The sequence below is a fragment of the Empidonax traillii genome, unplaced genomic scaffold (genome assembly GCF_003031625.1).
Source record: "Empidonax traillii isolate 1590-97213 ecotype Southwest subspecies unplaced genomic scaffold, ASM303162v1 scaffold1801:size62013, whole genome shotgun sequence".
Taxonomy (NCBI): Eukaryota; Metazoa; Chordata; class Aves; order Passeriformes; family Tyrannidae; genus Empidonax; species Empidonax traillii.
The window spans coordinates 52,472-62,013 of NW_020956994.1; the positions used below are offsets into that span (position 1 = coordinate 52,472).

The 9,542-nt window shown below is 37.9% G+C and overlaps 1 long non-coding RNA gene across 1 annotated transcript in view; it reads left to right on the forward strand.

Annotated features, from left to right (window-relative positions):
- The window catches only part of LOC114071040, a 47,256-nt gene extending 44,935 nt beyond the window's left edge, over window positions 1–2,321 (forward strand). Inside the window, exon 3 of the long non-coding RNA XR_003573994.1 lies at window positions 2,236–2,321. This is a non-coding gene — a long non-coding RNA (uncharacterized LOC114071040). The remainder of the gene's footprint in view (window positions 1–2,235) is intronic.
- Window positions 2,322–9,542: the final 7,221 nt, after the last annotated feature.

A 9,542-nucleotide genomic window follows, 5' to 3' on the forward strand; every position in this document is an offset into this window, starting at 1 on the left:
CATGTGGCATAACACCCAGTTTTCGCTAATGAAGCTGTTCCCATTGCAACATGCAATGTTGAGGTTTTCATGGAATGATTCCAAATTTGTTTCAGGGGAAAAAAAAAATTAAAAAAAATCTTGGCACTTAAATGTGCCTGGGTTGGAATGGTAAAACAGAACAAAAAGTTGATGCAGTTTTCAGCATGATCTTCACATTCAAGTTTAACTGCTCTAGTAAAAAGTTGGTTCCTTGTTATCTAGAGCTTTGTGACGCTCCTGCTGTTACAATAAATGCAGTATATAATAACTTGAATGCCATAATAGTTGAAAAAGTAAGCAGTATAGTTCTTAAGGGTTCCTGTGAAAGCCCTGATAAAGGTTACAGCTTGGAGCTGAAAGCCAGCACACACTCTGAGCATTTTGATACTTCAGTAAATACACTTATTTTAAATGCAGCCAGAATTTTTTTTTTTTTTTTGCCTGTCTAAAACAGGAGATTAATTTGTCTTTGTAGGACCAGACCGAGTTGCCTCTTCGGTCTAATGTGGTGATTTTTAGCATTGCTTTCTACAAAGAGCTTAAGGATATTAGGTGGCCAAATCTCAGTGGCTGCCAGTCAGACTACTTTTCCTTTGAAGATCTCATATGCATCTCTCTCATATGTCCCCAGAATGTGCATCTCTGAAGCTGTGGGCTTTCATTTCATTTTATTTTAGTTTAGCATCAGAAACGGGGAGGATTTAATTTCTTTAGGACAGAAGTCTCCAACCTTTATTGACTGATGGGATGTAACACTTGCCTTACACGACATTCATTCCTCTTCTGTCTCCTCTCTTGTGGTTCCTTTTATGTTGGATCTTCTTTAACTCAGTCCTGCACCCTTCTTTGTTTTAGCATCTCTCATGTTCTTTTAGCTAATGCCTTCCAATTTTCTGTGTGTTTCATTGCCTCTTGCACAATCAAGACTAATCCTGGCCCAAAGCCTTCTGTCAGAGACAAGTGAATTCTCTGAAACAGCTTTTTTAACATCTGGATTGAAAAACTGTGAAAAGTAATATGTATGTTGCTGATGAATTTCGCCCTCCTGGAAATGTTTTATTTCAGCTGTAACTTATTATCCCATAGTTGCTGAAACCAAAAATATAGCATAATGAAGTCTGACTGACACTTTCAGTTTTTCCACATGGCGTACTAATCTGGAAGTTGTTGTGGTGTCCTGGGGATTTGGATGTGGAAGATAAGAATTTAACTGTTAGAGAAATCTGCCTTAGTTCTGAATTGCATTGTTATGGAAAATTTACTGGTATTGTAGCTATTTTCTTTATGTCCCAGCTTTTATCTGGGAAGTGGTTTTTCTAATTATTTTGACATTTTACTTGTTTTCATTATTTCATGATGAGAGGTATGATCTCACCATGCTTGATGATGACATCACAAGATAAAAGAGAAGGTCTTCAGTCTCCATAGACATGCCCAGAGCTCCTTAGAGCTGGATTTCAAGTCATATTCGTGAAGCCTTTGGTGTCCTGCAGTTCCTTCTCCTGTCTCACCCCTAGAAGGATTAGTGAAGCTCTGTGACTCTGCCAGCAGGGAACTGCAGTATAATGTGCCCGTAAGAGGGTCATCACTGAAACAAGGCAGCAACAGAATGAGTGTCAGCTCTGAGCCAGATAATTCATGGCTCTCAAAGTAGGAGGGAGTGTGCTTAGGGTTTTTCTTTGTTGGCTGGTTAGAGATGTACAGGTAGGTTGTACACTGTGTCATGATAAATGCTGTCAAATGTCCACTCTGACCTGCTAAACTGAAGTCGTAAAAATTGTGAAGTCTGGATAAGTTTATAATGAAAAGCTGCTTCTGGGTAAAGGTGAGGCAAATTGATATATCTTGGCTTAGGGAGACTCAAAAGGACTCAATTTAAATTTGTTAGGCTTTACTTAAAAACTGTGTAAAGGTAACTAAAGAAATATTTTTTGTTGAATTGTAGAGGTTTGAATTTCTCCCTGAGATGGTCGTAGAGATGCTGTCGGTAGTAGCGGTCATTTGAACTTCGTGAAAACTACTGAGCATCTTGGATTTGCTTTTTGGAAATCTTTTGAGTGATCAGCCCTGCTTATTAACAGATAAAAATTCTCTTGTGCAGTTATTATAGCCAACAAACTTAAAAATGATGAACGTTTTTTTTAAAAGCAAACTTATGACTTTGGAGGAGAACAATAAAAACTTAATTTTTCATAACTGCTTTCTTTTTGACAGATTATGGAAGAAACAAATACACAGATTGCTTGGCCATCTAAGTTGAAGATTGGAGCGAAATCAAAAAAAGGTATTTTAGCTTGTTCTTTTTATGGGGTGGGATTACTTGTTGGAATGGTAAAACCACAGGATAAAGAAGCTTATTTTTAGGATCACCATATCAGTACTGGACACCTGAAATATTTTCATTTCGGTCTGTTTTTAATAGAAGTTTCATGTTGATGTTATCTTGGCTTTATGTAGGTATTTTATATACAAACCCATTCTAAGGAGTTTGCAGTTCTACGAGTACCCTTTTATCAATACTATTGCATTTAGTGTATTTAGCAAGTGCTAAACATAGAATTATAAAAATAAAAAGCAAAAATAGAATTATACAGCTTTCTGCTGTATAATTCTGCATCTAATTGGAACAGCTTCCTTATTTTACAGCACCCAAAGTCAGTCATTCTGGTGACATTGCAAATTAGCAGGTATTCTGTGGGGGGTTTTGTAGAGTACAAAGATGTGTGTTGGTCAAGCCCAGCAGAACAATAAATACTCATTGTGTCCCTGACAGGGACAGCCTGCATGCCTTTTTGGTTTCTTTAAGAAACCTGAGTTGGAGTTGTTTCTCAGGAATGATCAGTATTATGTGTTTTAAATTAGGCTTCTTTTGGAAGTCCAGCCTGTTAGTGCGAACTGAGTACACAGTCTGGGACATCTCCTTTTGAAATGAGCTGCCTTATTCTGTTCCTAAGGAATCATAGCTGTGACTGAGTGAAAGTAACACTTCATTTCTCTCCTGCATGAAAAAAATGAAATTGGGGGTGATTTTGAACTTTGCCTGTACTTCTGTTCAGGATGATACTCATGAAAACCCAAGAAAGTGGAGAGCGAATAATTTTTGTGTGCCTTATATTTAGAATGTGTAGGTGGAGATGTGGGCTAACAACCTGTGTAAATGAAGGTCTTATGGGAAGAAAAAGGATCTTTTTAGAAAGGAGCAGAATTAATACCATTTTTATGGTGTCAAGTGATATTCAGTCTCTGAGGTACTTTGCCATGAGGTGTTGAAGTCCAAATTGATTTAATTTGCCCCCCATACACTTGCATGGAAAAAAAAAAATCTCACTTAAGTGGGGAAAGATGGGGAAGGAATTCAGACTGGAAAAGATGAAGATGTTATGTATGCATTAATGTGCGGAACATTATTAACATTTTTATTAACATTATTAAGAAACATTTGTAGTCAGTGCAAACCTGTGTTCTGCCTGTGGTGCTCTGCATACTCTGCCTGAGGTGCTGTGAATTGATGCGCAGCTAAAGCTCCCCAGGGAACAGAGGCAGAGAGTTTTTCTTTTGAGGGGAGAAAAGAAGTAGCAAAACTGTGCCTGAACCTTTTTTTTCCCCAAATTTAAGTGAGCTTAATTCTGAAGATGAAAGGTGGATGGAAAGGCCATGAAAAGAGGGGTAAGAAAGGTGTTGTCTAGTTTGTTTTTTTTTTTTTTTATTGGTACTTGGAGATGCAGCTTTTTAAGTAGATTAATATAACCTCTTTATTAGTGATCTCAAGTAGAAGATAATGCAGTGGAGCTCTATCACTGTATGGAATGAATTTGAATACCAAGGGAAATAAAACGGCTAAGAGTTATGAGCTGATAATAAAACTGCAAATTGAAAGATAGGAACACATAATACAGCTGGGCATACTGAGGGTATCTCAGTGGGAATGATTATCCTGGAAGGTCTTTATGCCAAAAGAAACTTCAGATAGTGATGGGCTGCAAACTAGACAGTTTAGCAATATGCTGTACTATTAAAAGAGGTGTTTCCAATGCCTGTGGATTTCAGGGTGGCTCCAGAGTTAAGACTTGTTCTCTCTGGCTGTCTTTGGTCTGCTAAATTGTGTATATATACACCTAAGATACTAAATTACAGCATGTGCATGAAGAACCCCTTAACCTAAAGGTTTCTATTTCTTGTGAAATAAAGTGTAGCTTATATGTTCTGTTTATACTTGGTGCCAATTGTTTGCAGTTCTGTAACTTTCCATTTGCAGCTACAGCAGCTGTTTATATAGGGGAAAATATTCCAAGTGTTTAGCGTAGTCCAGCTTCACTTAATGACATTCTGTGATTGAGAGGAGAGTCTGCAGCAAATAACTGGCCGTTATTTGTCCCCTCCAGGGACTTGAACTCAGAACATGCTCCTTCCCTGTCCCCTGGCTGGGAGCTGAGTGCCTGAGTCATCCAGCAAGGGAGAAGCAGTCAGGGATGGATGGACAGCCTTGTACCCCAGCCATGTGCTGTCCTCTGTCATAATCAAGTGATAGCAGATTGTTCATACAGTCTTGCAGCTTCACTTTCTGTGGGTGTGTGTTGTGGTCTTTGGTTATTCACAGCTCTCCTCCCAGTATAGGGGAAAAACCATCATAAGGGAAACACATCTAGTTTTGCTTTTGTTTCTGTGATGTTGTTCAGTCTGTCATGAAACAGTGCTCTTCTCACTGCTGTTGACAGTTTTTTTAAATTTGACACCACTGATACTGAATCAGTAAGGACAGACTACATGTTTTCTTTGGAACTGAAACACAAAGGTATTGAAATTTGCAGAGGAGGTGGAAGTAAGGTTCAGCAAGTTGATGAAGATTCAGTTCTGCACAAGACCCAGAATCCTTTTGAGATCTTGTAGGGAAAAAAAAATGCTATGATGATGCTGAAGCACTAAGAGTAGATAACCTATGAGTTGTCCAATTGTTTCGTTTCTGTGTTATATGGATTACAAGTTTTAAATCGATGATTGAAAAATGCTACATATCAAGTATCAGAGTGCTAATTCATTAATTTACACTTGATAAATATTTTCTGATTATTTTTTTAACTGCAAAAGACTAATGTCTGGATTTCACAAATACAGAATTTAAAATTTGGCCAATTAAAATTCATTGTTTAATGCGAAATTTATGAAATGGGTCTTTGCAAAGCTAGATTTTTTAAAAATAAACCAACAATTATCTACTCTCAACGGTTTCATAAGAGCCAAACAGGAATTTCCTGGTTTTAATGAACACCATATGCTGAAGTCTTACTCTAGTGATGAGGGGTGAGGAGGGTTAAAGTATTTTGAAATAAATGTTTACAAAACACAGGCAGATATAAATCTTCCAGTAGCATCTTAAAGGAAACCATTTGTTCAGGTTGACAAAGAAATCCCATCACATTAAGACTTAGAGAGGGAATTGAACAGTTTAAAGTGCTTCATGAGTGATTCCTGTCCATCAGCAGTGAAAGAATGGGCACTGGAACGGTTTGTTCTGCTTTGTACTGGGGCTGTGGAGTTCAGGGTGTACCAACACCTCCTGGTCTGGAGGTTTGAGGTCTTCTGTAGTGAAACGAGTTAAAGATAAAGCTGAGACAGTAACTTCTACTCTCAGCAGACTTTTTCAGTCTGTTATAGTCACTGTTCCTTAGGAATGCTGTTAATTGTCTTTTAAAGATTTACTCAGTGGTATAAAAGTATCAGTAGACTGCCAAATCCTAGATGGTCAGATGTTGTAGTTCCACAAACACTTTCCAGACAGGCATAAGCTAATGTTGTTTTTTGTCCTCTCTTCCTTCCCAAAATACTGACTTGTTGTGTTCTTCTTGTCCAGCCCTATCTGCTGTGCTGTCACTAGGTGCTTGGGGGGGGAACAGGTTGGAGCATGGATAATTTTTTTTATTATTGGGGAGGGGGAGTTCCTTGTGCATTTGCCTTAACCCTCACTGTGTTTCACCACGTCTATGTCAACCTGTAATGCTGAATGCACTGAGAGCAGGTGAACATCTTGTTACTCACTAGCAGTGCCTTTGATGGTAATTTAAGATGTTCTTATTAAAGTGGGTAAATGGGAGTTGATATTTCACTCATATTCTGTACTGCTTTTTATTTCTAAATCTGTGTGTCCCTTGGTATTTCAGCAGTGTAAAGAAGTTACAGGACATGTGTGTGCTCAGAGCACAGACAGCCTTGGAATAGCATTTGGGGAACAACCAGCACAAGAATCACATCAGCTCCTGAAACCTTAGTGGCTCTATGCAGGAAGTCATTCAGTGAGTTGGAGCAGGGAAAATTTAGAGAAGTTAAAAAAGCTGTGAAGGGAAACGCAAAGTAAATTGAACTTACAGAGCAGGGATAACTCTGGGGTTTCTTTCACCATTCATTTTTGAAAAGGATTTCTCATGCTCTTTTGTATTTGCTGTTATTCCCATATTTTCACTCCCCTTCCATATTCTTCAGATTAATATCCAGCTCTTTATCGATGTCATCTGTTGAAGTTACCCACTTATTTCTTTTCCTTCTCTCTTGAACTGCTCTTATTTTATTTCACCTTTCATTTGCTGTTTCTATTTTTTGAGGGTTTTATTTTGCTTTTTGTTTGTTTTTGTTCTTCCTCTCTTATTTATGATGCATTTTTAGTTGGTTAGTAAAAATCTAGTCCGTGTTTGGTGTCTTTACTTTTTCCTTACCTGATTTTTCTTTTTGCTTATTCTTTCATTGTTTTTTAATAATTTTTTAAAAATTTCAACTTGTTTTTGTTGTCAAAGCATCGACTACATGTTATTTTTCATTAGCAAATCTCAAATTCAAGTCAAGTACATAGCATGTCCAATTTATATCCAAGGAGAATAGCAGGAGGAAACACAGTGGTAATAAAAGACATTGGAACGAAGGCAGCAATAACTAGAACTGGGCATTGCTGACATTCATTGCCTGGCAATTTGTTTTCACACTTTTTCCTTAAATTTTGCCTTTTATAAATTAGCTTGCAAACCGATTCCAGTATTTCATGCTTTGCATCTTAAACTGCAAAGGTATTCTGCACAATGAAGTTAGCAGCTGTAATGCTATGTTTGAGGCAAATAATTCTACTGAGAGACTTCAGCCAAATTAGTAAAACATGGCTCCCGTTTGTTGGAGTGTTGCATAGCACTTTGAGCATTATTATAAAAGCCAGAGGTTGATTATTTTGTTAAAACTGCGTGGTGAACTCAAGGCCAAACTTGGATGGGAGTTACTGCCTTAGATATCAAGAGTAAGCTGAAGTGTTTGTTGCTTCAGACCTTTAAATCAATTTTCAGTCATTTCCCAGTATTGTAATAAAAACTGAAGGTTGTATTTTCAGATGAAATAGGGAGGGAGAGAAGAAAGAACCTCAGTGTCAGGCCGTGCTGCCTTATGAAAGTGTGCAAATACAGTGCCAGGTTATTTCCTCTTTTGCCACAGGTTTTCTGATACATCTCAAATCTGATTTTATGCTTTTCAGATAATTTATTTTTTTCTCTTCAGACATACTTAGTTTTCCCAATTCAGTTTATCAGTGCCATCTTTTTTTTGAGAAGAGTGCAAACTGTTTTCAGTGCTAAATCTCTTACAATAAAATGTACAATTGGTTAACATATGAGCAGCTCAGTGTTGTTGTGCTTGCCAGTTTAGTGTCCCCTGTGCAGGCACTTCAGCACCTACACACGTGTTCCAGGGAGATTACACCACTTCTTAAAACAGGAGTGCATCCCTGTTGTGCAGCGTGGCTCTTGGTATTGGAACTGGTCTGGCTCCCACATTTGTGCAAAGGAGTCTCACTGCCTCTCACACACAGAAATTTCAGTGAAACACAGTGTAAAAAAGTCTGTGGGTAACATCTCAAATAATTGTTTCAGTGTATGAATGGATGCAAATATGACTGTCAATGTTCTGTGTTCAAACCCAGTATTTTATTATAAAATATCAGTGATAATGGAGGAGTTAATAACCCTGCACAGTACTGTCTTGTAGGAGTTGTGTGAGCTTTAAACAGCTCTGTAACCTCTTCTAGTGAGTCTAGAGGGCTCTAGATTCCTCCTCCCCCTGCTCCTAAGAAAAAAAAAAAACAACCAATAAAAATCCTCTACCCTAAAAACCCCACCAAACCAAAACACCCCTAAGCAAAGCAGTGAACTGCAATGAGGCAGCAGTTGAGAAACTTGAAGTAGAATAGAAGTGCCTGTGTGGTATAAAGTGGTTTTGGACTCTTGCTTCAGGAGATTCTGTCTCATTGCACTGATGATGTTTTGTAATAAATGCAAAGCTTAAAGAAATGAGTAGATGTCTCTGCTTTCAATTATCTCTGGGGTTGCTGAAATGCTGAAAGGGCTTTGGTCTGCTCTACTGAACTTTAAGTTACACACTTAATTTTCTTCTAAATACCATGTGGCTTGGTGTGCTTCAGAGGCTGGCATGTTTGGAAAGTGCAGTTATATAACCTGAAATGTTCCCCAAGAAATTGGCCAAGTCTGAGTTTAGTCAAACAAGAATAAAAGTCACTAAAAATTGCGTAATAGTTTAGGCCATTTGCTTCTTTGTCTTGTATAACCCCTAAATAGGTAATGCTGTGCTGTAAATGTGTGTGTACATGTCTTCACTGAGAGAGTGGTTAAGCCTTGGAACAGGCAAGTGTTGGAGTCGCCATCCTTGGAAGTGTTCAGGAAACAGGTAAATGTGGCACTTGGTGCTCTGGTTTAGGTCACAAGGTGGTGTTCAGTCAGAGGTTGGACTGGATGGCCTTGGAGGTCTTTTCCAACCATAATACTTCCCTGGATTCTCTAAACAATGATGATTCTTAGGGCTGCTTTATTTTTTAAGTCTTCAGTGCTTTCATTTTCTGAGTCTTTACGTGTAATTGCAGCCATAACACAGCTTTTTAGTTCTATGTTTTCCTTAAATGACTTCATTTTTCTGGGCTCGAGAGATTGTTTTGGTTTTTGGGGGGTTTTTTGTGTTGTGTGTTTGTTTTTTTTTTTTTTTTTTTCACAATGCATGTATATATTATGCCTAATTTTAATTTTGTTAAAAAGCAATTTGGAACTAGCTGTATTGTGGAAAAATTGCAGTTATGGGCAACACAGCATCTATTAATTATCCTTGCTGAGCTCCAAGATCTTTGCCTTCTCATTGTGATTGTAGCCAGAGAGGTGTAGTTCCCTGTTAGTTTGTTTTTTTGGATTAAAAAAAAAAAAAATCTGCCTCAAGAAACCAAAAACTCACCACAAAAAAAAAAAAAAAGGCAAATAAACCCCATAACTTCCCTACAAACCAGAACCAAGTACAGGGGTATGCAGACCCACTGATTTAAACAGCAAGAGCTCTTCTGTAATAAACTCTGTCCCTGAGTGTTGCTTTCAGTAATAGTTACATTATCAATAACAGTACAATATCATATAAAACCATTTCTGAAAGTGTTCACAGAAGTGAATGGTAAGAAGGAATTGCTTGTTTTTATGGGCTTTCTTTGTTTGGGGGGGGAAGGT